The sequence below is a fragment of the Triticum aestivum genome, chromosome 2A (genome assembly GCF_018294505.1).
Source record: "Triticum aestivum cultivar Chinese Spring chromosome 2A, IWGSC CS RefSeq v2.1, whole genome shotgun sequence".
Classification (NCBI taxonomy): domain Eukaryota; kingdom Viridiplantae; phylum Streptophyta; class Magnoliopsida; order Poales; family Poaceae; genus Triticum; species Triticum aestivum.
Window position 1 is genome coordinate 633,552,981 of NC_057797.1, and position 25,856 is coordinate 633,578,836.

Genomic DNA, 25,856 nt, shown 5'->3' on the forward strand with positions numbered 1-25,856 from the left:
CGGCCACCAGTATTTTGCGAAAAAAATCGTTTCCCCCTAACAGCTGGGACCCACCGGACGGGCCACCGTATTTCGCGAAAAAAACGTTCCCCCCGTTCTCAGCTCGGACCCACCGGAAGTGCCTCCTTATTACGCACAAAAAAATGAGTACTCCCCCGGCTAGCTGGGACCCACCTTGCTGGGAGGCTGACTTGTGGGCCTACTAAGTTGACGGGGACAAAGGACTTTGTCAACTTAGTCAATATGAACGATTCTAGCTGTAGTGACCGTACGATGTCCATCCAACGGCCATATTGCTTCTTCAACCTCTGGTCTTCTTGCTCCAGCCACCCAAAGCAGCGCCGGTCGTGCCGCATGCTCCTGCCTCCCGTGGCCGGCTGTGCTGCCGCAGAGGCCTCACCGCCCCCACTATTCCCACCGCTGGTCAGGCCCTGCGGTGACGGCAGCCTCACACCGCAGCCGAACCAGTGAACCTTCGTAGTCCTCTCCGCGCAGGCTTTCGCTGCCGCGTCGTCCCCTTCCTAGGCCTCGCCATCGCCCACCACCGTGGTGCTCTCCGCGCGGCGTGGTCAACGTGGTCAAGGAACGACTTCCATCGGAAGAGTACTGTATGTGGAGAGGCTGATAGCTGGGTCCACGGCCACAACCCAGTTTTTTTGTGATTTACCAAGTAAGTCACTTTGTCGGGCCTGTTGGGCTGCAAATCTTTCAAGATGAGAAGAGCTTTCATTCGGCTGGACGAGAAAATGGCCCATCAGTAATGAGAAATGGGTTGTACATTTTTCAAACACATCAAACCAACAATTAGTTTCGAATATATTTTTTTCATTTCAAGATTTTAAATTACATTAATTTTTATGCATGGAGAATTTGTTGGATTTTATATTGATATACATTTATTTTTAAAATCAGTTTGAATGTGAGTCAAAAATTCGGGATTAAAAATAGTTCAGACCGCACCGAAATATGCAAAATTTCGTATAATTTTTTAACCGTTGCCACAATATGGGCTGTAATGCTAACAAAAAGAATATGGGCTCAAAAAAACCTTAAGAGTTAGCAAATGGACTGTAAATTATTAGAAATAATGGCAGATGGGCTGCATGCTGTTTTCCACAGATTTGAGGCTTTCCAAAAAAAGGTTGACACACAAGCACTAACTGTTGGATGTCCATCCAACGGCCGTCGTGCTTCTTCAATCTCTGCTCTTCCTGCTCCAGCCGCTCAAACAAGCACCGGCGGGACTGCTTGCTCCCTCCTCCTCGCGATCGGCTGTGCTGCTGCGTAGGCCTCACCGCAAGACCGTACTCCCATTGCTGGCCTAGCCATCCCTCTACTCACCCACACCTGCTATTATTCTCCGGCGACGGCAGACGAACCAGTAAACACTCGTACAGTCGTACTCCCCTCCGCGTGGGAAACAACTGCCGAGTCTTCCCTGCCTCCGTGTCGTCCCCTTCCTAGGCCTCACCGTCGTCCACCGCCCTGGTGCTCTCGGCACGGCGTGGTCAACATGGTCAAGGAATGACTTCCATCGGACATGGACTGTACGTGCAGAGGCTGACAGCTGGGTCCACGGCCGCAGCAAGGAAGTGCCTCCTTATTACACAGAAAATAATGATTCCTCCACCTGACAGCTGGGACCCACCGGATGGGCCACTATATTTCATGAAAAAACGTTTCCCCCTGACTGCTGAGACCCACCAGCTACATCTTTGCACGCAAGGAAGTGCGTCCGGGCAAAAAAAAGCGATTCGCCCCCTGACTGCTGGGACCCACCAGCTACATCTTCATAGGCAAGGAAGTGCCTGACAGTTGGGACCCACCTGGTCGAAGCGTACGTAGCGTTGTCATTCTGGTCGCGAACGTGTACATACATACTGGTCGATGTAGAGGCGCGCACGTGTCGTAGTAGAGGCGCGCACGTAGCATGTACAGGTACGTACAGCGGCCAGGGTGCAAGAAAGAAAATATGGCCACATATGTGTACATACGGGCGGGGTCTCGAATGCCTACTCGCGCATACGTACGGCCAGGGCTCGTGTACATGGCTGGGTCGGAACGGAGAAATACCGTTGTCGTCATGTTCATCGGGAGGCAACGGAATGTGTCGTGTTCATGGGGAGGCAACGGAATGCGTCGTGTTCATGGGGAGGCAACGGAATGCGTCGTGTTCATGGGGAGGCAACGGAACGCGTGGGAGCCAACCGGCTAGGTCGGAATGGAATGCGTGGTCGTGTTCATCGGGAGGGCTTGGACAGAACAGGCGATGGAAACGAGGCCTGGCGTACCGTACAACGGAGGAAACGGATCTCCTACATTCGGAACGGGGTCCTGTTGATCGGGAGGGGTCTGGCGTGCCGCAAAACAGAGGAAACGAACCTCCTACGGTCGAAACGGGGGTCCTGTTCATCCGGAGGGGTGTGGCGTACCGCAAAACGGACGAATCGGACTTGTGTTGGAGCGCTACGGTCGAAACGGGGGTCCTGTTCATCGGGAGGGGTGTGGCCTACCGCAAAACGGGGCTCCACCGGATATTGTTCATCTCCACCGTCGACCCCCTCCAGCCTCCATGAGCTACTGTTCATCCATCGTCAACCTCCTCCAGCCTCCACCTGCGATTGTTCATCCACGGGCTCCTGTTCATCCAGCCTCCACCGCGCGGTACTCCACCAGCTACTGTTCAACCAGCCCTCTCCACGGGCTCCTGTTCAACCACCCCTCCACAGGCTACTATTCATCCTGCCCTTCACCGTCTACTATTCATCCTGCACTCCACAGGGTGGTCCTGTTCATCTAGCCCTCCACGGGGTCCTGTTCATCCAGCCCCAACCGGCTCGATCGATCGGGGTCCTGTTCATCCAGAGGCAACACCACGGGGTCCTGTTCATCCACCCCACTGGGAACTATTCATCCAACCCCCCCCCCCCCGCAACGCTCACTATTCCAGAGGCAGCATCGATCGGCTTCAGTTAGCAGCAGTAGCAAAGGAATCGCTCAATCGGGTTCAGTTAACAGCCATCGATCGATCGCTCAGGTTCAGTAACGCGTAGCCTGTAGTGCAATCGCTCAGGTTCAGTTAGAGCCTAACGCCTCGCTCGGGTTCAGTTAGAGCCAACGCCTCGCACACACGCGCGTACGTGTACAAGAGAAACGTGCATCACTCGGGCCCCGACCACCCACCGTAACCGGGAACTCCCCGAAATTTTCCTCGTCCCCGCTTCTACCATGGTTTTTTCCGTCATGGATGCCCCAAAGAATGTCATGCAGCTGCGTCTCCGGCCCGCCTAGGACGAAAAGCCCATTTTCTGTCATGATTTTTGGTCATAGAAGTAGGAGCCCACCACATCTATGATGATACCGGGTTTTGTCACAATTATCGTCATAGAAGTGTCATATGTATGACAGAAAAAAAATTTGTTCGGCCCAAAATTCACGGATGTGTCTTTTTTTTGTAGTTCAAAGGGTAACGAATTGCCCGACAGTACGTACGAAGAAAAGAAGCTTCTATGCCCTCTAGGATTGGAGGTGCAGAAGATACATGCATGCCCTAATGATTGCATCCTTTACTGCGGTGCATACGAGGATTTGAACGCATGCCCGGTATGTGGTGCATTGCGGTAGAAGATTAGACGAGACGACCCTAGTGATGTTGAGAATGGGACCGATAGTTTGATGCTCAGAATCAAAGAAGAGTGTCAGCGTCAAAACCAGCGGATCTCGGGTAGGGGGTCCTGAACTGTGCGTCTAGGCCGGATGGTAACAGGAGGCAAGGAACACGATGTTTTACCCAGGTTCATGTCCTCTTGATGGAGGTAAAACCCTACGTCCTGCTTGATTAATATTGATGATATGGGTAGTACAAGAGTAGATCTACCACGAGATCAAGGAGGCTAAACCCTAAAAGCTAGGCTATGGTATGATTGTTGTATGATGAAGTTGTCCTACGGACTAAAACCCTCTAGTTTATATAGACACCGGAGAGGGTTAGGGTTACACAAAGTCGGTTACAATGGTAGGAGATCTAAATATCCGCATCGCCAAGCTTGCCTTCCACGCCAAGGAAAGTCCCATCCGGACACGGGACGAAGTCTTCAATCTTGTATCTTCATAGTCCTGGAGTCCGGCTGAAGGTATAGTACGGCTACCCGGACACCCCCTAATCCAGGACTCCCTCAGTAGCCCCTGAACCAGGCTTCAATGACGACAAGTCTGGCGCGCAGATTGTCTTCGGCATTGCAAGGCGGGTTCTTCTCCAAATTCCGTGTACCTGCTGAATAATGTCCAATTTTCGTAATTTAGCGCACCTTGGCTTCCACGCCCAATAATGGTCGTCTTCCACGTGTTAAACGAATGCGAAAAGTCGGGGTGTTTTTACATTCACACCCCTAGCCGCATAAACGAGCCGCCTATTTAATGGGATGGGGATTCAGATCCAAACCACACCTTCTCCTCTCCGCGAGTAATCATCAGAGCGCCTCCAGCAAAGGTCCATTCCAACATGGCTAGCCGTCGCAGCTCCTCCTCTCGCCCTTCCAGTCCTAAACCTGGAGACTGGGAGAGGTGCTCCATCCCGCACAGCGAGCTAGTATCACTTCAGGCCAAAGGATTTCTCCCTCAGGCCTATATGGTCCCGGTCCGAGCCGGACTCGCCACCTATAATGGCGGAGAGCAAGCGGAGACCACCCCCAATCCCTCCAAAGGAGAGCGGGTGTGCCTCGTCCCTTATCTAGCAAGAGGACTTGGATTTCCAATTCATCCATTTCTCCATGGGCTTCTGGAGTTCTACAGCCTCCAGCTGCACAATCTCACGCCCGCCTCTATATTGCATATCGCAGGCTTCGTCGCCCTTTGCGAGCTATTCTTGGGTGTTGAGGCTCATTTCGCGCTGTGGAAGAGGTTATTCTGCCTGGTGCCCCGCTCTCAAGAGGGGTCTATATATCAAGTGGGCGGAGCCGAAGTGTGGTGTATCGCCGGGACCGGATATCTATCCAGAACCCCAAAGAAGGCGTCCGAGGACTGCCCTTCGGAATGGTTTTATATAGATGATGTCCCGCTGTCGGATCCTATCCGGGCCGATCTCCCCGAATTCAACAGTGCTCCCTTAAAGAAACTCCTAAGCTGGCATCCGCGGAGCTCTCAGAGAGAAGGCGACAGGGACGTCCATCACCTGATGGGTCGGATAAGACTATTGGCTCATTCCGGACTAACCATGATTGAGGTCATGGCCGCATGCATTATGCGGGGGGTGCAGCCGCTTCAATATAGAGGCCACCCCATGTGGGATTTTAACAGGGAGGATGACGCCACCCGTTATGGTCGTAAGGGGCCAGCCTCAGCTGCCGCTCTAGTAAAGATCATATCCTCTTTGTACAAGGGAGAAGAGGAGGAATTCCTCCGCGTCAACCCGCAGGGCGGATTTTCTATGTACAACCCTCCGAGTTGGGTAAGTGGACAATTGTGCTTGCGCATCCGTTTTATATTCCCATGATTAAATATGTGGTCTTCTGATTTCAACGTAGGAACTGTGTCAGGAAGCAAAGGATATAAACAGACGTCCCCCACAACCCGAGGATCCAGAATGATCCCTCGATCTGGACTCCGAAGAGGATCCGGACATATCGGTGGAGCTGATTGATGGGGTGTTTTATCAGCTAAGCAAGGACAATACCTTGGTGGCCATTACGGCTGATTACCCAGGGTTAATCCCGGCCTCCTAGGTAACAGAGAGCGGAGTCTCATCCCCTTGAGAAGGAATACATTCTCACACATTTCAGTTTTTCTCACAACGACCGTGTTTTGCAGGGGAGGTTTCCGAGGCGGGAGGCCGAATCTGCGGCGGCTAGCCAACGAGGGACCGCAGGGCCCCGTGGGGTAAAAAGGAATGTAATCCGGACTGAGACACCGGCGCAAAGGTATAGCGCACCCTCTTTTTCCCTGGTGTTATTCCTTCAGGGCATATTAATGTTCGGGCTGTCTTCAGGATGAAGAGACCTCGCCGGACTACATCCGGAGAGGTTGCCAATCGCGCCTCCACCAGCCAGGCTCCAACGCCTGGCCCGGAAGCGGAAGCGAACACAAGGTGCGCATCGGACGCTCCTCCAACAGAGGACGCGGACAGGCTGTCTGCCACCAATTCCGAGGTGGAGAGTGCCATGAACCACAGGTGTCGCCGACAGTTCTTCGCGACGCTTGTTTCTCCCAAGAGGCATTAGATGCCTTCAATTCAGGAGATGCATATCTCCGTGCCGCTAAAAATGGTTTAGCTAGAGCCACGGAGCAATATGTAAAAGACATACGGGTAAGAAAAATTTTGGTAAATATATATATATATATATATATATATATACCAGTAGCCCCCGAGACTTGAAACAGTTAGGGTAACTGATTTAAGGATCATTTGTTATGCAGTTTCTTACAGAGAAGAATACCGTACTGTCCCAGGAGCTGGAAGAGTGCAAAGCCCAACTGGAGGCTGCACTAGCCGCGGCAGGGGATCCCAAAGAGACCCCCTCTGGTAAGATACACTTCGAAAGATTAGTATCTTGCGAAGTGCGGCGTGGGTGTAAATCTGACAAATCATATTGCAGATGGCGCCGGACTACATCCGGAGAAGCAACAACTCTTGTGCCGGCTAAAGGCCGGTGAGAGTATGTTGACAAGGGTGAGGCGGGAGAAGAATGATCTTCAGGATGCCAACACCAAGCTGGACGTTGAACTTAAAGATGTTCGTGGCCAGCTGTCGGACTCTACTAAGGAGAATCAGCGGCTTCGACGCGACATATTTAGTAAGTGCTTAAGCGAATCTTTGAAAGAAAAGAGTTCGGCGAGGAAGTCAACAAACAGAGTAATGTCTGTAGGTATGCTAACGGGTCGTCCTGCAGAGGAGATGCCCGGTTCTACAGGTGACCTTCTTCCCGAGCTCTCGCAACTGCACGAGCGAGTTCGGCAGGCGATGCGAGGCGTTGCCCAAGCCTTATGGCCTTCCCACTCCATGCCCGAGGGCCTTGGAGAGCTTTCGGAGAAGCTTAAGGGAGATCGGCGGCACTTCCGATTGTGGAAGATATCGGCCTGCCGACAAGGCGCTAGGGAGGCCTGGGCCATGGTGAAGACGCGGTACATGAAGTCTGACCCAAACCACATGGCCGAGGTCGGACCTATGGGGCCTGACGGGAAGGAGATCCCTGTAAGCTTAGTGTATGGCCAAGTAGAATTGGCCGCAAAGTATTCCCAGCAGGACTGTAAGTTAGACAGTCTGTTAGATGGTACTGAAGAGGAATACTATCAGTCAGAGTGACTATGTAATTTTTTAATTGACATGTGTAATGCCTTCTAGCCGGATTGTAGATCGTTTGTCATTGCCGGCCATTTCGCTTCAACCTCAGGACCTGATGGTCCGGAGTGTGTCCGAATACCCTACCGGTTATGTAAGAATCGGTGTATGCATGGAGACCAGGCGTAGGGGTCATTAGTGCTTTATCAGACAAGTGCCCAACTAGTTATGTTATATTACATGGTTAGTAAGAAACATCTTCCAGAGAGAATAGTTCTGTTAGGGGTTCCTTTCTCTGGGAGGCATGCCCTAAAGTGCATGTCCGGACTGCAAACGCAGGAAAAATCATCTGGGGGCATATATATAAATAAGTAAAAAAAGGTCATCTTTTAGCTCACCGACCGAATATTCCCTTAAGAACGCTAGCTTTCGGCTTCACCCAGTCTGAGGTACACATCCGGCTGATCCGGCAGTAACAATCGCAGAGGTGCTCCCTTTACCACCTAGCCTAACAATCGAGAACGTAGGGGTAAGCACAGGAGCCAGGCAACCCAGCTTGGCCAAAACTTAAGTGATATCGATGCATATAATGGTGAAGAAAAGGTACATGCGGAAGTTTGACACATGTGGTGGGCGTGAAGCCCGTATAAATAAGCTTCTGTTAAAGAAGCCCCCAGGTTTAATGAGCGCGAGTAGCACGTCACTTGAGGAGCCTTTAAGGGCTATAAAAGAAAAGAGGGGAAGGAGAGAAATGTAAGACAGAAAATGTAAAAAATGGACAGAGGAAGGAGACAAACACAGAGTTCGGCGGTAGGCGTAGAATCTTCGGAGACGGGTTGCGTTCCATGGGTTCGGCTTGAGTCGGTTATCCGACGCATCTCGCAGGCGGTATCCTCCACCAGTCAGGACTTGGTCGATTATGAAGGGACCTTCCCGCTTGGGCTTCAGCTTGTCCTTTTTCTTGTCCGGCAGGCATAGAACTAATTCGCCAACGTTGTATTTTTGGCCCGCACTTCTCTGCTTTGATATCTTCGAGCCTGCTGTTGATAGAATGCGGAACGGGCTTTTGCCACGTCGCGCTCCTCCTCTAAGGCGTCCAAACCGTCCTGCCGATCGAGCTCGGCTTCCCTTTCTTCATACATGCGCACTCGAGGTGAGTCATGGATTATGTCGCAGGGCAAGACTGCCTCTGCGCCGTACACCATAAAAAATGGTGTGTATCCGGTGGTGCGATTCGGCGTGGTCCGCAGCCCCCAGAGTATGGAGTCGAGCTCCTCTACCCAGTGCGTGTTAGATTCCTTGAGGGACCGCACTAATCTGGGTTTGATGCCGCTCATGATGAGACCATTTGCACGTTCGACCCGACTGTTAGTTTGTGGGTGATAGACGGAAGCATGTCGAGCTTGATGCCCATGTTTTTGCACTAGAGTTTTACCTCATCGGCCGTAAAGTTCATGCCGTTATCAGTGATGATGCTATGGGGGATGCCATAATGGTGTATGACCCCGGATATAAAGTCTATCACAGGTCCGGATTCGGCCGTCTTAACAGGCTTGGCTTCTATCCATTTGGTGAACTTATCCACCATGACCAGTAAGTATTTTTTCTTGTGGGTTCCGCCTTTAAGGGGTCCCACCATGTCAAGCCCCCAAACCGCAAAAGGCCAAGTGATGGGGATAGTTTGGAGGGCGGTGGGTGGCATATGGCTTTGGTTTGCAAAAAGCTGGCAACCGGCGCATCGTTGGACCAAGTCTTGAGCGTCCGCCCGGGCCGTCGGCCAATAAAAGCCTATATGGAAAGCTTGCTTACAAGGGACCGAGCTGCGGTGTGATGGCCACCGAGTCCGGCATGAATTTCAGCCAGCAGGTTCCGCCCTTCCTCTTCGGAGATGCACCTTTGAAGGACTCCGGTAGTGCTTTTCTTATAAAGTTCTCCCTCATGGACTTTATAGGCTTTAGATCGCCGCACTATACAGCGTGCCTCGTTTTGGTCCTCTGGGAGTTCCTGCCTAGTAAGGTAGGCTAGGAATGGTTCTGTCCACGGGGCGATAACGACCATTAGTACGTGGGCTAAGGTTGTGATTTCATTGGCAGAGCCTCCGATTATGTCAGATTGTTTGGCGTCGGACAGTGCGGTTGGGTCCGGGCTAATATTGCCATGTTCCCCTTCCCATACTACGAATGGCTTGAACAGCCTTTCCAGGAAGATGTTGGGGGGGGACTACATCACGTTTAGCGCCGATGCGTGCCAAGACATCTGCCGCCTGATTGTTTTCTCGGGCTACATGGTGAAATTCGAGCCACTCAAACCAAGCTGACATTTTGAGGACGACATTGCGGTAAGCTGCCATTTTTTGATCCTTGGCATCAAAGTCTCCATTTATTTGGGATATCGAGAGGTTCGAATCCCCGCGCACCTCTAGGCGTTGAATGCCCATGGATACTGCCATCCGGAGACCATGTAAAAGGGCCTCATATTCGGCTGCATTGTTGGAGTCCGTGTACATAATCTGGAGTACATATTGAACTGTGTCTCCTATGGGGGACGTCAAAACGACGCCGACCCCTAGTCCGGCCAACATTTTGGAACCGTCGAAGTGCATGATCCAGTTTGAATATGTGCCGTACTCTTTAGGGAGTTTGGCCTCCGTCCATTTTGCGACGAAGTCGGCCAAAACTTGTGACTTGATAGCTTGCCGTGGCCTATAAGTTATGTCGAACGGGAGGAGCTCGATGGCCCATTTTGCAATCCGGCTCGTTGCGTCACGGTTGTTTATAACATCGTTGAGTGGTACTTCCGATGCTACTGTGATTAAACACTCTTGAAAGTAGTGTCGTAGCTTCCGGGATGCCATGAATACCGCATATGCAATCTTTTGATAATGTGGGTACCGTGATTTTCATGGGGTGAGGACAGTGGACACATAGCAAACCGGCTTTTGAAGGGGGAATCTGTGTCCGTCCGTTTCCTGCTCGACGACGAGTACTGCGCTGACAACTTGATGAGTTGCTGCAATGTACAATAGCATTGGTTCGCCGATGTTTGGCGCGGCCAGGACGGGGTTTGTTGCCAATATGGCTTTTATTTCCTCGAGTCCGGCCGTGCCGGCATCCGTCGACTCGAAGTGTTCGATGCGCCGAAGGAGGAGATAGAGGGGTAGCGCCTTTTCTCCCAACCGGGAGATAAAGCGGCTTAGAGCCGCCACGCATCCGGTTAATTTTTGTATTTGTTTGAGGTCCTTTGGGATATCCAATTGTGACAAAGCTCGGATTTTGGCTGGATTTGCTTCGATTCCTCTACCGGATACAATGAAGCCCAAGAGCTTTCCGGCTGGAACACCGAAAACGCATTTTTTCGGATTTAGCTTGATGTCATATGCTCAGAGGTTGTCAAATGTAAGCCTCAAGTCGTCTACTAGAGATTCGACATGTCTTGTTTTTATGACCACATCATCCACGTATGCCTCTACTGTTTTGCCGATCTGGTTTGCCAGACATGTCTGAATCATGCGCTGATATGTTGCGCCGGCGTTTTTGAGCCCGAAAGGCATTGTGTTGAAGCAGAATGGGCCGTATGGGGTGATGAATGCTGTTGCGTCTTGGTCTGACTCGGCCATCCTGCGTGGGATTCCTGGCATGTCTGAAGGGTGCCAGGCAAAAATGTCCCAGTTCTCCCGTAGGAATTCTCGCAGTGCGGCGTCTACATCGGGGTTTAATCATGCCCCGATGGAAGCTGTTTTATTGGGGTCCGTTGGATGGACCTAGAATTTGACTATTTCATCTGCTGGTTTAAAGGAGGTGGACTTGGATCTTTTATCGAGTATCACATCGTCCATGTTTATCGTGGAGCGCAGCATAGTCAGTTCCTCAGCCGCTAGGGCTTCGGACAGTGCCTCAAGGGCCAATGTGGCTGTCTTGTTTTCGGCGCGGAGTGCTATGTCCGGATCACTAGCGAGAGTGATGATTCCGTTCGGCCCGGGCATCTTGAGCTTCATGTACCCGTAATGGGGTATTGCTTGGAAGATTGTAAACGCTTCCCACCCCAGCAGAGCGTGGTATCCGCTACTGAACGGGGCCACTTGGAATGTGACCTCTTCGGACCTATAATTATCCGGCGTGCCGAACACCACATCTACTGTGATTTTTCCTGCACAGCGCGCTTCCCGACTAGGGATTATTCCTCTAAAGGTTGTGCTGCTTCGCTCAATGCGGTTACAGTCTATTTCCATTTTTTGAAGGGTTTCCTCGTAAATGAGGTTCAATCCGCTGCCTCCGTCCATGAGTACCTTGGTGGGGCGAAAGCCGTCCACTATAGGACTAAGTACCAATGCGGCTGGTGCTCGAGCTGTTCGGATTTTCGGTTCATCACTGGCATTAAAAGTAATAGCCGTGTCACTCCATGGGTTTATTGTTGCTACTTGATAGACTTCGGCGAGGCTGCGGAGTGTTCTTTTTTGCATATTATTTGATGCGAAAGTCTCGAAGACTGTTAAGACTGTACTGGAGTCCCTGAGGTGGTTTTCTGTGGCCTCCGGAATTAGGAGATCTTCGCCCTTTTTGGCCACCTGCCAGAGTATCCAACATGCTCTAAGGCTACAAGTTGGTGTGGCGACCTTTGTACTATGAATTTTACAGGGTCCATTAAGCCATCCCTCCAGTACGGTTCCATGCCCTGTAGAGGGTTTTGGTTTTTTGGTTTTTAACTCGGGTGTCTAATGATGATGCACCCTTTTATTTCAGACGAGGTTTCTATTCAGGGCCGGATTGTCCCAAAATTTAGTTTCGGTTTTCCGGGCGCTTTCCATCGCACAGTACTTTTGTACTATGGACACCAAGTCAGAGAAGCGTGTAATATCACGATGACCTGTGGCGTTGAGGATTCCCTTGTCCGTGCAATTATTGCAAAAGATTGAGATTGCGTCTTCCTCGCGGCAGTCCTTTATCCTGTTCATAACCAGGAGGAACCTTGCCCAGTAATGATGTACTGTTTCTTCGGGCTTTTGCCTGATTTGGGATAGATCGCTTATGTTCGGGTGGGTGGGTGGAATTAAATCCGGAACTTCACCCAATCTAAGACTCAGAGGCCAAGGAGTTTCCGAACTCTGAAGTTTGGATTCTTGGATGTTGTCCAGTGAATCTAGCCCGTTGCCTGATTCTAAGTTCAGATCTTGAGTTACATCCTCCCCTCCGCGGGTATCCGGCTTGGAGGGATCGGGAATCCGGACGTAGCTAGTCCTTAAGATAGATGAAGAGTCACCGCACCGCGCCTCTACCACGGCAACGTGATGGGTGACTTGGGGAGAATTAATTTCTCTTAGATCAGGTTTAAGCCCAACCTGGTCATAATCCGTAGTGACCCCCAAGGCGTCGATGCGATCCAAGAGCTCGTTTACAGAAGAGAGCTCCATTGGATCTAACTGCTCGACGAGTTCCGAGCTGACATGAAGATTGCTTTTGATGACCCGAGAGGTCACCGTCGGCGCAACGGCCGAACAGGCGGTCCTGAGAGAACCGCCTAGCCGGAGAGTTTGGCCGACAGCCAAGGCTCCCTTAGTAATGGCGCCGTCTTTAAAGACGGGAAGAGGCATCCTTCCTGATTGCGACGGCACAGAGGAACTCTCAATGAAAGCACCAATGTCGGTGTCAAAATCAGCGGATCTCGGGTAGGGGGTCCCGAACTGTGCGTCTAGGCCGGATGGTAACAGGAGGCAAGGAACACGATGTTTTACCCAGGTCAGGCCCTCTTGATGGAGGTAAAACCCTATGTCCTGCTTGATTAATATTGATGATATGGGTAGTTCAAGAGTAGATCTACCACAAGATCATGGAGGCTAAACCCTAAAAGCTAGCCTATGGTATGATTGTTGTATGATGAAGTTGTCCTACGGACTAAAACCCTCCGGTTTATATAGACACCGGGGTTAGGGTTACACAAAGTCGGTTACAATGGTAGGAGATCTAAATATCCGCATCGCCAAGCTTGCCTTCCATGCCAAGGAAAGTCCCATCCGGACACGGGACGAAGTCTTCAATCTTGTATCTTCATAGTCCTGGAGTCCGGCTGAAGGTATAGTCCGGCTACCCGGACACCCCCTAATCCAGGACTCCCTCAAAGAGCACGACCTCATTGGAGTTGAGGTGATGCCTGTTGAATTTGTGGAGTTATTTCAGTTATTCAATCAAGAAGCCCTTGACAAACAACTCATGACTTGCTACTGTCTGTAAGTATTACTTCTGTAATTAAGTCTCTAGCTCAGCTCATTCATTGCATGTATATATAATTATCCTCACTATATTATGCACATTGAAGATCGTCGAATGCAAAAAAGGACAAATATATTTCATTGCGTTCATTAGCCCAAATACCGTAAATGAATGGTCGGTACAAAACAGTGTTGAAGATACTGAGAAAAACTTGCTACAATCATTTCTTCGACATCAAAACAAAGGGACAATACTCTTTCCTTACAACTTCAAGCGAGTGTTATTGTCTTGTGCATATTCGTTTTCGCTTACTCGAGGTTAAGTAATGTAATTGATGAGTTATGCGTGTGCAGGTTCCACTTTATTCTGCTATTCATTAAGCTTGGCGGGGTAGTAGTAACTGTCTTAGACTCGAGACGTAAAGATCCCAATGGTTATGCGGACATGACTGCAATGCTCCAGAAGTAAGTTCAATCGATCATTATCGCACCATATCGATCGACAACTTTTGTTCATTTCCTGATATAAAGTAATCATTTTCTTTGCCTGACAGGGTTTGGAAACAGTTCATCAGAATGGTTCCGGGTCTGAGGAACGGGCTTCGATTTACACGACCCAGAGTAAGTAGTACTAGCTAGTTCCGTGCATCTCTCATTGATTCTAGTTTCATCAATACCATCATCATGCTTGATTATGAATTTGATTGAACTCTATTCTCGTAAAGTGCTTGTGGCAGAAAGGCGGGAATAATTTATGTGGATACTATGTTTGCGAGTTCATTCGCCACTCGACCTCTGAGAGGGGCTACTCTGACCAACAATATGAAGTACGTAAACAATATTCACAATTTTATTTTATTACCATCAATTGTGTTGAGTTTCATTCATATATATGTATTGGCCCCCTTCTTTAAATTAGATATGGCAGATGCGGGATGAACTCCTACCACATGATCGCATACGAGCAATTTAAGAGGAATTGATGGGATTCTTTCTTGACCACATCATACATAAAGACAGAGAATACCATATGAAAATTCAATGGGAGTTTGGCACTTGATGATGTCAGGGATGTTATATTGTATATATGTAGTAGCGTCGGATAAATATGCGAAAACTTGTTGTTTGACCAAGCACGGAGAAAGAGAGGTCACTTCTCTCTATATATATGTTCATGATCATGATGTTGTGTAATTAATGGTTCCTTCATTCTGCTTACTAGCTAGCATCGACTTCTCTCTATATATATAGTAGCTAGTGTCGACTAAGTACGGAGAAAGACAGGTCACTTCTCTCTATTAGCTAGCTAACACAATATGAAACCCCTAAATTAACCCTCCAAAACCCCTACCCCCCCCCCAAAAAACAAAAAACCCAGCGCCTGCGAGCTACTGATGCGTGGTTGCCTTTTAATCCCGATTGGTGTTATCAACCGGGACTAAAGGTCCTTCTGTCTGTACGCCCCACAGCAGCCATGTGGACCTCCTTTGGTCCCGGTTTGTAAGCCAACCGGGACTAAAGGTTTTGACATTAGTCCCGTTTGTTTTGTTCTGGTTTCCGAACCGGGACTAAAGACTCTCTAGAACCGGGACTAGTGCCATGTTTTCTACTAGTATAAGAACACTACTCAAATAAAGTAACTGCCACGCAAGGCAACCAGTCAATATCATTTTAGGCTTTTAGCTAGCAAAAAAGAAGAACGACGTCATATCAATATGATGCTGGTACTATAGGGTGCTTACCTTAGCCAACATGTAAGCCATGCATGAACATTATAATATCAAATTCACGATCAGTACAGTGCCTGGAAAGAATGCAAAGGTAGAGGAATTGGTCATAAGTGCAGTAGTTGGCAAAACAAAATTTTCAGCTGAGTAATGGTGTGCAGTGAGATGCAGACAGAAATGGTTCCTGCCAACAAAAAAAGACTTCTTGATGGACGATACCTGCATTTAATAGCATTGGGCAAACGAACATAAGTCTTAAGGCTGGTCACAATGAGGAGGAACTTAGGAGTAACATCACACACTCCAATACAACTTTGCTTATGTGTCACATATTTAATGAAGAGATAGGTGCTTGTGGTAACTAACTAAGTTACCGAAACATCACACACTCCAAAAAACAATAAGTCTATAATCTAATAAATACATTGTTGCATGATACTACATAGATGCTCCTACCCATTGTGGAGGTAGTAACATAGTCTAGGGAAGTGTGTAAGTTACTAAACTATGTTCTTGCCCATTATGACCAGCCTAACCTAGGCCAAGCGAACCCAGCTAACCACACTGCTACCCTCCCCTTGCCTTGCTGCCTTGCACCAACTCCCTCTCCATCGGCGAGGATCGCATCAGCACCCTCCACGACAACCTCCTATGCCACATCATCACCTGCCTCCCTGTCAAGTGCACCATCGCCCTCGTCTCCGCTAACTGCTGCTCCACCCTACTCGTCATGAACAATATTTGACCTGTCTAGATTTATCCTCCTTTAAGCTATTATAATTACACTGAAAGTATGAGAGCTATTAAAATTGACTGGAACTTAAATTGAGAAGACATGACAAAAGTACAAAAAAATCTAAGGAAGCATGGATTTTGAGAAACCACAGTTGTCGTGAACCAAGTTTGACCAGGTTTGGGTCTCGGAGCGCCATTCATGTCCCATAGTATCAGAAGCGCTTCAAGAAAATTCTCTATCCTTGGGAGGATACTAGCAATACCCGCACCGCAGCACGCCGCGCCCTATCGATATGATACATATGTATATGTCATTTTTTGGTTCATGTGATGAAAAATTAGGGCTTCACTATTTTTGGTTCATGTGATGGAAAATAAGGGTTTCACATGGTTAAGCTTGTCATTATAATTCTGTAATCACAAGAAAGCAAGCTATGCATAGGAATAATTTCAAAATGAGTCATGCTTTCTATTGTAAAGTAGGTCGCCACATTAAAATGGCAGCTGAAAACTCGCTAAGTGCAAATGCGCCACATTTGGATGTTGCAGTACTTTCTTCCGAACTAAAGTACAGTCTCACAATCAACTTACACTGTTAATTAAGTTGAGGTACTCATGTTATTAATTTAACTGAACTACATAAACCAAAGCAAGCACAACTGCTTATACAAACCTTGTTCGGGCCAAGCCAAAGCAATAAATTGAAGCCAGTTTGAGTTAACTTAGTGCGCTAGCTACAAACTCACATAAGTTATACAATTTCGCAAAACTATATATTTTAACACCATGAGAAAGAAGATCCAAACTGCACAGAAGAAATTAGATGTACAAATATCTAGTTTTTATGTGATTGTCCAGTTCACTCTGTAAATATAGCACAAACCATTTTCCTTCTTGCTGGGCATAAATGCCAACTTGCTTGCAATTTTACAACCTAGTTGTGCACCAAACCCAAAAAAGAGGAAAATTTTCTGTAATATTTATCACGAGGGGCCAAGTATCATGAATCAGTAATTGCGGGACAAACTGGACAAAGAGAGATAAAATCGGAAACAAAAATATCAAAGTCATCTCCTAAATCTAATCACACTTCAAAAATTAATTACGATAGTACTTCAGAAAAAGATTCATATATAATTTACATACTGGACACCACATGTGACCCTCAGAAGTATGTCGAACCAATAGTTTATTTCGAACCACATGTGACCCTCAGAAGTCCTGTTAACCCAAACTCGTTAAGCAATGCTTGGCAATCTAGCCCAGAACCACTATCGGACGGACGCTGTGTCCTCGGCACCAACACGGTGTACTTCCGCCACGCCGAGGCCCGCTCTGCGCCGCCTGCTCGTGTCAGCTGCGTGCCAGCACCCCTCAGTTTCTCTGCTCGAACTGCGTCTTCAAGGAGCAGCAGCATTAGGGGCTGGCGCAGCTGCCACCGCACGACCGTGGAAAGGTGGAGGGCTACACCTGGTGCCCCTGCGGGCTCGCGATCCTCGGCATGGTCGGCGACAAGACAGCTAAGCAGGCCGGCCTCGAGCTTGACCGGCGACGTGGACACGGTGCTGTCATCGTCGTAGGGAGAAAGAAGGAAGGGATGCTGGCATGGAGAGCCACAGGCAATCAGAACATGAGCGCTTCCATGTCCGCCTGGTTGTGTAGATGCACTGCGACGACGTGGTTGTCTCCATAGTAGACCACGTTGCAGGAGAGCTGCTAATCGGCATGTGCTTTAAACCTATACACCACACATCCAACAGTAGCACCATGCAACCCGCGCAGACACGCGAAGAAGCAGCAGGACGCGTCAGACCGTAGGCACGAACGCAACACAGAGAGGAGGAGGAGGAGACAGGCGCCCCTCAGCGAAAGGAGCCCAAGCATTTCACGAAGGCGTGCTCCGTGGGAGCACTGAACTTCAGTGCGTGCTCCTGCTTGGACGCAAGCGGCGATCGTGCAGACACATTGTTGGGCTGGACGGTCCAGCGATGGTATCTTCGCTTGGGTCAAGCGAGTGGCCGCTGCAAGAGCTGCCTGCAGGCTGTGTAGGGACCCATGAACGTCGTGCTTCCTCGAGTCTTGCTGCGTATGCTGCTGTCTGTCCGAAAAGAGCATGACGGTGGCGACGGGATTGCGTTTGCGGCGGCCCTCGAAGATGCGGGTAGGCTTGCAAACGCCTGCTTTGTTGGAAATATGAGCAATTTATCGAATAATTTTATTAATAGAAATATTAGATAAAGCATGACTAATATAACAGAGATAAAACTAGTCATCTGATCTGACAGAGAGAAGATAAATAACATCTGCATATATGAACTGTAACCAAGGTTATCTAGAGCAGACAGTAGGGCAAGTTCCATATATGAAGTAGAATCTAACATATGTAGGGCAAACACCAGAACAAGAAACTGTGGCAGGACCTCGAACAGAAAGGAGAGGAACACATACGGGACAACAGCAGCAGTAGCACTGGACTTGGGGTCGGTGTCCTCGCCAGCTATGTCGTCTAGGAGGTTGTCGACATCGGGAAAGAAGTCGTCAGAGTCCGGGGCGTCCGTGACGAAGAAGTCAGTAGTCGCGCTGAGTGCTTCCCAAAAATCTTATCACCCTTCTCCCGTACAGGACTCAAAGAGCTGTAGTTTCGGAGGCCTACTGTCCCGACTCGTGGTGCACGCTGCAAGCCGGGATGAGGAAGTCAACAGCAACTCAGAGATTGTAACCGATGGCGGGAGGAAGAAGAAGTTTTGGTGCGTCTCTCTGAGAGGAGCGACCTCCCTTTTATAGGCGCAAGAGAAGGAGGCGAGAGGCTGCTCCAGGAATTGAAAGGAATGAGGGAGACGAAACGAATAGGCAACAGCCGAAGGGTGCAGCGTTCGTATTCAATATCCACTACAGCAAAAACTTTCCAGCTCCTGAGTGACCTTTTTCTTATACTCGTAGTGCATGGCAAAAATTTAGACATCGGCTCGGCTCATTCCCACAACCCGCGTCGAGGCGTGGCGTGGCGTGGCGAGGCGGGCGAAGGAGGAAGAGTGCGCGTGGATGTCCCTCTTGTTCTCATGCTCATACAAGTGAGGAAAGAACCTCCCTTATAAGGAGGCCCAACTCTCATTAAACTAGCAATGTGGGACTAAACCTTAGTAGTATCCCTTGCCTTGCACGAATGGGCTAAGTGGGTCTCTAAGATTTATTTAGGAATTTCTGAAATACGTATTGAGCTGTCCCAAAATAGACTAAATTCCAGCAATCCCCCACCAGATCCTAGAGACACACAGAAATTTGCCTTTGATTCCAAAACACTGTTTTATATACCGGTATTACAGTGGAGACTGTTAAGTTGAACTTCCACCTAGAACTCTATGCTACCCTAGTACGTAACTTGAACAGTGGACTGGGCCTTGAACTACAAGTTTTCTACGAATCTAGCTTCACACAAAGCCTTGACCGATACTAGGCTACCATGGGTCTTCGCCGCGGGTGGAGCCTATGCATCATACTCCGTGACCTTTCATGAGTTTACTAGAGAGAACCCTACTCTTGTAGATTGCGACGTTTGACAATCAGACTCATATAGGTGTGTTCTTAAAAATATGTTCTGTAGGACAACATCTCTGCTTAAATGAGCCACTTAGAACACATTAAGATATACATCAACCTGCCATGCAGATTTAGAAGAGTATTGCATCTTCATGGAGTGGTATTGTTAACAGTAAGGATACTTGCTCCCTCTTGAGCATGCGTTGGTTTTCCCTTGAAGAGGAAAGGGTGATGCAGCAAAATAGCGTAAGTATTTCCCTCAGTTTTTGAGAACCAAGGTATCATTCCAGTAGGAGATAACACGCAAGTTACCTAGTACCTGCACAAACAATCAAGAACCTCGCAACCAACGCGATAAAGGGGTTGTCAATCCCTTCAGGGTCACTTGCGAAAGTGTGATCTGATAAAGATAATAAGATAAATATTTTTAATATTTTTGTTGTATAGATTGGAAAGTAAAGATTGTAAAATAGTAAACGAGATGTGATAATAAAAAGAGATGCAATATGATAATAAAGAGACCCGGGGGACATAGGTTTCACTAGTGGCTTCTCCCATGATAGCATGTATTACGGTGGGTGAACAAATTACTGTCGAACAATTGATAGAAGAGCGCATAATTATGAGAATATCTAGGAATGGTTATGAACATAGGCATCATGTTCGTGTTAAGTAGACCGAAACAATTCTGCATCTACTACTATTACTCCACACATCGACCGCTATCCAGCATGCATCTAGAGTATTAAGTTCAGAATAACAGAGTAACGCTTTAAGCAAGATGACATGATATAGAGAGATAAACTCAAGCAATATGATGTAAACCCCATTTTTATCCTCGATGATAACAATACAATACGTGCCTTGCTGCCCCTACTGTCACTGGGAAGGGGCACCGCAATATTGAACCCAAAGCTAAGCATTTCTCCCATTGCAAGAAAGATCAATCTAGTAGGCCAAACTAAACCGATAATTCGAAGAGACTTGCAAAGATATCAAATTATGTATATAAGAATTCAGAGAAGAACCAAATATTGTTCATAGATAAACTTGATCAGAAATCCACAATTCATCGTATCTCGGCAAACACACCGCCAAAAGTATTACATCGAATAGATCTCCAAGAACATTGAGGAGAACTTCGTATTGAGAAGCAAAGAGAGATAAGAAGCCATTTAGCTAATAACTATGGACCCGAAGGTCTGTGGTAAACTACTCACACATCATCGGCGAGTGTAAGTGCATCTAGTGCCACCCCTAGTTGGTTTTGGAGTATTGACGACAAACTTGATTGAGGGACTAATGTGTTTGTGAGAATTACAGGACATCATAGGTAGTAGTCCCTCATTGATTCGGTTTACCTACTAGAGATAACCCCTAAAAATGTGTGAAGACATTGAAGGCAATGGTGGTCTGTGAAGAGTTTCACATTGAAGACTATGACATAAGAGGACATCGTATGAAGACTATGGAGTGCGAAGACATAGTCATTTCATAGTTTCCTTTTCTTCTTTGTTGAGTCATAGGAACCACCGTACTGTTAAGTGGGGTCAAAGTGAACAAAGTCAGAGTGACTGAAGTGATGCTCGACCAAATCCTATGTCTTCGAGCGAAGATAATGAGAGAAAATCTTATCTTGAGCTGGATGAGTCAGCTTTACTTGTAGCCCAAGTCAAGCTGTCGCGTGTGTTTGAAATATGATTGTTAGGCACATGTCAGTTCCTTAGTGACCCAGGGTCATTTCGGACAAATCAGGTTGGGTTGCCTCCTGGCTATTAAAAACCCACCCCCTACACCATAAATTGGTGGCGGCTCAGAGTTAGTGCACGGCTTTTGTCGTTTGAGATCAACCCACCTCGAAGCCTTTGAGAGAGAAATCCTTGCGGGGACAAAGCCCTAAAACACCCAGCGCCAAAGAGTGTTAGTTTTGTCGTTTGAGAGCAACCCACCTCGAAGCCTTTGAGAGAGAAATCCTTACGGGGACAAAGCCCTAAAACACCCAGCGCCAAAGAGTGTTAGGCATCACTGAACTCTTTCTGTCTGCGTGACCTAAAGACTTGTTAAACTTGAGAACTATGAATCCTCCAACTGGTTAGACGTCGCGTTCTGAGCATCCAAGAGTCATTGTGGATCGTCGGTGAACAAAGTCTGTGAAGATTTGCAAGTCTACCTTGAAGACTTACCAGAGTGATTGGGCGAGGACTGTGTGTCCTTAGCTCAAGGGGAATAAGGTGAAGACGCGGTCTTCTTAGTTGAATCTCAGCCTCCCTAACCCGACGTATAGTTTTCACAGCAACTGGAACTGGTCCAACAAATACATGTCCTCACCAAGCAACTGGTTCTATCCTTACCTCTCTCTTTACTTACAGTTTGTCTTCGTGAAGTCATTGTCTGCTTGCATGATCTGATTGAGTTCACTGTGTGAAGACTGTTGTTGATTGGCTTCATACTATCTTCCATCTTGATCCATTCTACCTAGCTGCTGATAGTCTTCGTACTTTCACTTTATTGCTTACTTGACTATGGCTTGTCTAGTGTAGTATACCTTCCGCTACATATTAATAGGTTCATTTCTATTGTTTGTCTTCAAAGCCCCCGTGTTTTGAAGACTCTCATAAAAATTGCCTATTCACCCCCCTCTAGTTGACAACTAGCACTTTCAATTGGTATCAGAGCAAGGTGCTCCCTTGTTATGTGTGATTTGGTTTAACCACCTGGAGTTTTAGCTATGTCGACTCCAGGGATAATCAAAGTCTTTACTGCGTGCCCTGTCTTCGATGTCACTGATTACCCCTACTGGAAAAATAAGAAGTGCATGCATCTTGAAGCCATTGATGTCGACCTCTGGTATGTCGTCAAGAACGGCGTTCCCAAGGCCGGTGAAGGCATCACCCCAGCTGATGTCAAGAAGTTCATTCAAATGGATTCTACTACCAAGCACATCATATGTGGTCATCTGACCAAAGGACGGTATGGCCGTGTGAGTGCTCTGGAAACTGCAAAGCTAGTCTGGGACTGGCTCTCCAAGGTCAATGAAGGCGTCTCAACCCAGAGAGACTCAAGGATCAGTGTTCTTCGCAACCTCTTCAACCTCTTCGAAAGAAATGACAATGAGAATGTTCAGCTGACGTTTGATCGCCTCACTGGCATTACAAATGAGCTTCGTGCACTCGGTGCCACTGAGATTACCAAGCATGAAATCGTCAAGACACTCTTGAGATCACTCGGCAGCTCATTTGACACCCTGGCCCTGATGATTCAAGAACGCCCTGACTTCAAGACTCTTGATCCGTCTGACATACTTGAAAGGCTCAACACACATGAGCCAGCTATCTAAGAAAAGAGATATATATGGTCCCAACTATGGCCGAGCTCGCGCTTTGAAGGCAAAGGCTGTTTCCTCATTTGAAGAAGAATCTGACTGCAGTTCTGGGGATCCTGAAGACATTGGAAAGGAACTTGCCATGCTCATGAAGAAGTTCCAAAGGTTCACCAGGAAGAAAGGCTCCAGACAGTCTTCAAGATCCAGGTCAAGAAATGATGAAGCTTCCTCCCGTGACTACAAGAAGAGAACGTGCCACAAGTGCAAAAAACCTGGTCACTACATCTCTGAATGTTCTCAATGGGACAATGAGAACAAGTAGAAGAAGAAGAAGAAGAAGAGCAAGGAATATAATTCTGATGACAAGAAGAAGAAGAAATCCTCATAGTCTTCTTCCAAGTCTTCGTCGAAGTCTTCATCACACAAGAAGAGCTCATCTAGCAAGGGTCGTGCGTTTGTTGGCAAGGAAATGGATTCAGAGGAGGAGTCTGCATCTGAGGAGGTGGAGATGGAGTTTGAAGAGGAATCTGATTCAGGCGTGGCAAGCATGGCTTTAGCTTCAGCATACGTCACCAAGTCCATCTTCGATACTGAAGATGATGGCCTCTTCACCAACGCTGATGTTAACGAGGATGACTCTGCTCCCACCTACTGCTTCATGGCACGTGGTGCCAAGGTAAACTCACGCGATGCTCACTATCAAACATCTAGTGAAGATGACTCTGAATGTAAATCTAAACCTAGCTACAAAACACTTGCTAAAATTGCAACACGACAACAGACTGCTATGGAACATATTCAAAACCTGTTAGACAAAAGTGATGACCTGTTGGACGTGGAGATCACTTGAACTCAGTCCTTAATTGAAGACATTAAAAATCTTCATGTTAAGTACGAAGAACCTGAAAGTCGTCACGAAACTCTCTCAACTACTCATGAAAAGCTTTCCTACGATTATCTTCAAAGGAAGTAAGAACTTGAGAATTTGAGAGTGGATCATGAAGATCTTCAAAAAGAGACTGAGTCACTTCGCGCTCAACAGATCAGTTCTGCTCAGGAAGGATTTGAACCACCATGTCTAAAATACCTTGAGCGTGATAATGCTAATTCTATTGTTGAATGTTCTACTGCTACTAATGTTGCAATATCTTCAACTGCTGATGTGGTAACTAACCCCTCTGCTGAGGATACCACTATTATTGCTGATGAGAATGCCAGGTTGAAGACATTGCTTGAGACAGGGATGTACAAAAGTCTCAAAGGGCATCATACACTATGTGATGTCCTCAAGAAAAAGATTCTGAACCGAAACCCTAGGAAAGAGGGTGTTGGGTTTGAGAGGAAAATGAACATTGATGGTTCTTACTGGAAGCCTAAGCAGTACCCCAAAACCACATGGGTTGCTGCAAAGGGACCTTTAGTGGATCCATCTACCTTATTTGGCTTCACTTGTGCTAACCTGATTATCATTGATGAATTCTTTGATGCAAAATATAAAATGTTTAAGAATCAGAATGGTGAAGTGTTTGCCAGGTATATTGGTACTAACTCCAGGAATGGACCACCTTTGAAGAAGATCTGGGTGCCCAAGAGTTGTCTTGAAAATCTTCAGGTGAATGCCATCATGACACCACCTGGGATGAAGACAAACCCCAGACCAAAGGCTTCACATGGTCCAAAGTCTTCATACAGACCGAGAACTCACCAGAGTCACCCTAACACAAATGTTTTGTAGGGAAACCACACTCAGGCCTATGAATATGAGCATGTTTCTTCAAACCGCCATGTTCATAAGACCAAGAATTATTCTGCTTATTCTTATGAGTACTATTCACCTCCTGCAAGACTATTTTCTAGGGCTCCAAAGCCAAAGTTCTCAGATGCTGCACTTAGAATCATTGCTTCGAAGCCACCCCTGAAGATGTGGGTGGTTAAGAAAGCTTAACTCTCTTTTACAGGGAAAGGTCTCCAGCCGGAAATCAAAGGCGTTAGATGCTACTGCTAGGGACCTAAAACATCTTGTGGGGTGCAAGATAAAATGCCCAAATGGTCTTACTATGTATTTCATTCCTAAATCGCTTGCCAATCATCCTATCAGTCTTAACCTGGATCTGAGTTTTCATAATCCACTTGCTCGTCAAATGTTTATGCTTCACAATACTCTTCGTGAAGCCTATCCCCCTAACTGCATTGTAGGGTATGACACCAGCTGCTTAAGAATGGATTGTTGATAGTGGATGCACTAACTACATGACTGGAGATCGAAGTATTCTCATGGATTCAACCTTACATCCATCTGACAAGAGTCATATCACATTTGCTGACACTGGTAAAAGCAAGGTATTGGGTCTAGGTAGAGTTGCAATCTCAACGGATCAGCACATGGATAAAGTGATGCTTGTTGAATCCCTTGGTTTCAACTTAATGTTTGTCTCAATGCTTTGTGACTTGAACATGGTTGTGATATTTGGAAAATATCGTTGCCTTGTTTTAATGGAATCTGACAAGTCTCTAGTCTTTGAAGGGTACCTAAAAGGTGATCTGTACATGCTAGATTTCTCAACAAGACCACAGTTGGCAGTATGTCTTCTAGCAAAAGCTTCAGAGTGATGTCTCTGGCATCGGAGGCTAGGGCATGCAGGCATGAGAAACTTGTACACCCTCGCGAAGAAGAAGCATGTCGTAGGCATCGAGGGCGTCAAGTTCAAAAAGGATCATCTGTGTGGTGCTTGCGAAGCCGGGAAGATGACTAGGGAAAAGCATCCTTCGAAGACAATCATGACGACATCACATCCCTTTGAGCTGCTTCACATGGACCTATTCGGCCCTACTCACTACTCCACTCTTACTACCACTGCTTGTCTCTATGGCTTCGTTATTGTTGATGATTACTCTAGATATACATGGGTGCATATAATTCTCTACAAGACCGAAGTGCAGGATGTCTTCAGACAATTCGCAAACCGTGCCATGACAAACTATGGCATCAAGATCAACCACATAAGAAGCGACAACGGCATAGAGTTCAAGAAAACCGGCCTCGACACTTACCTTGATACA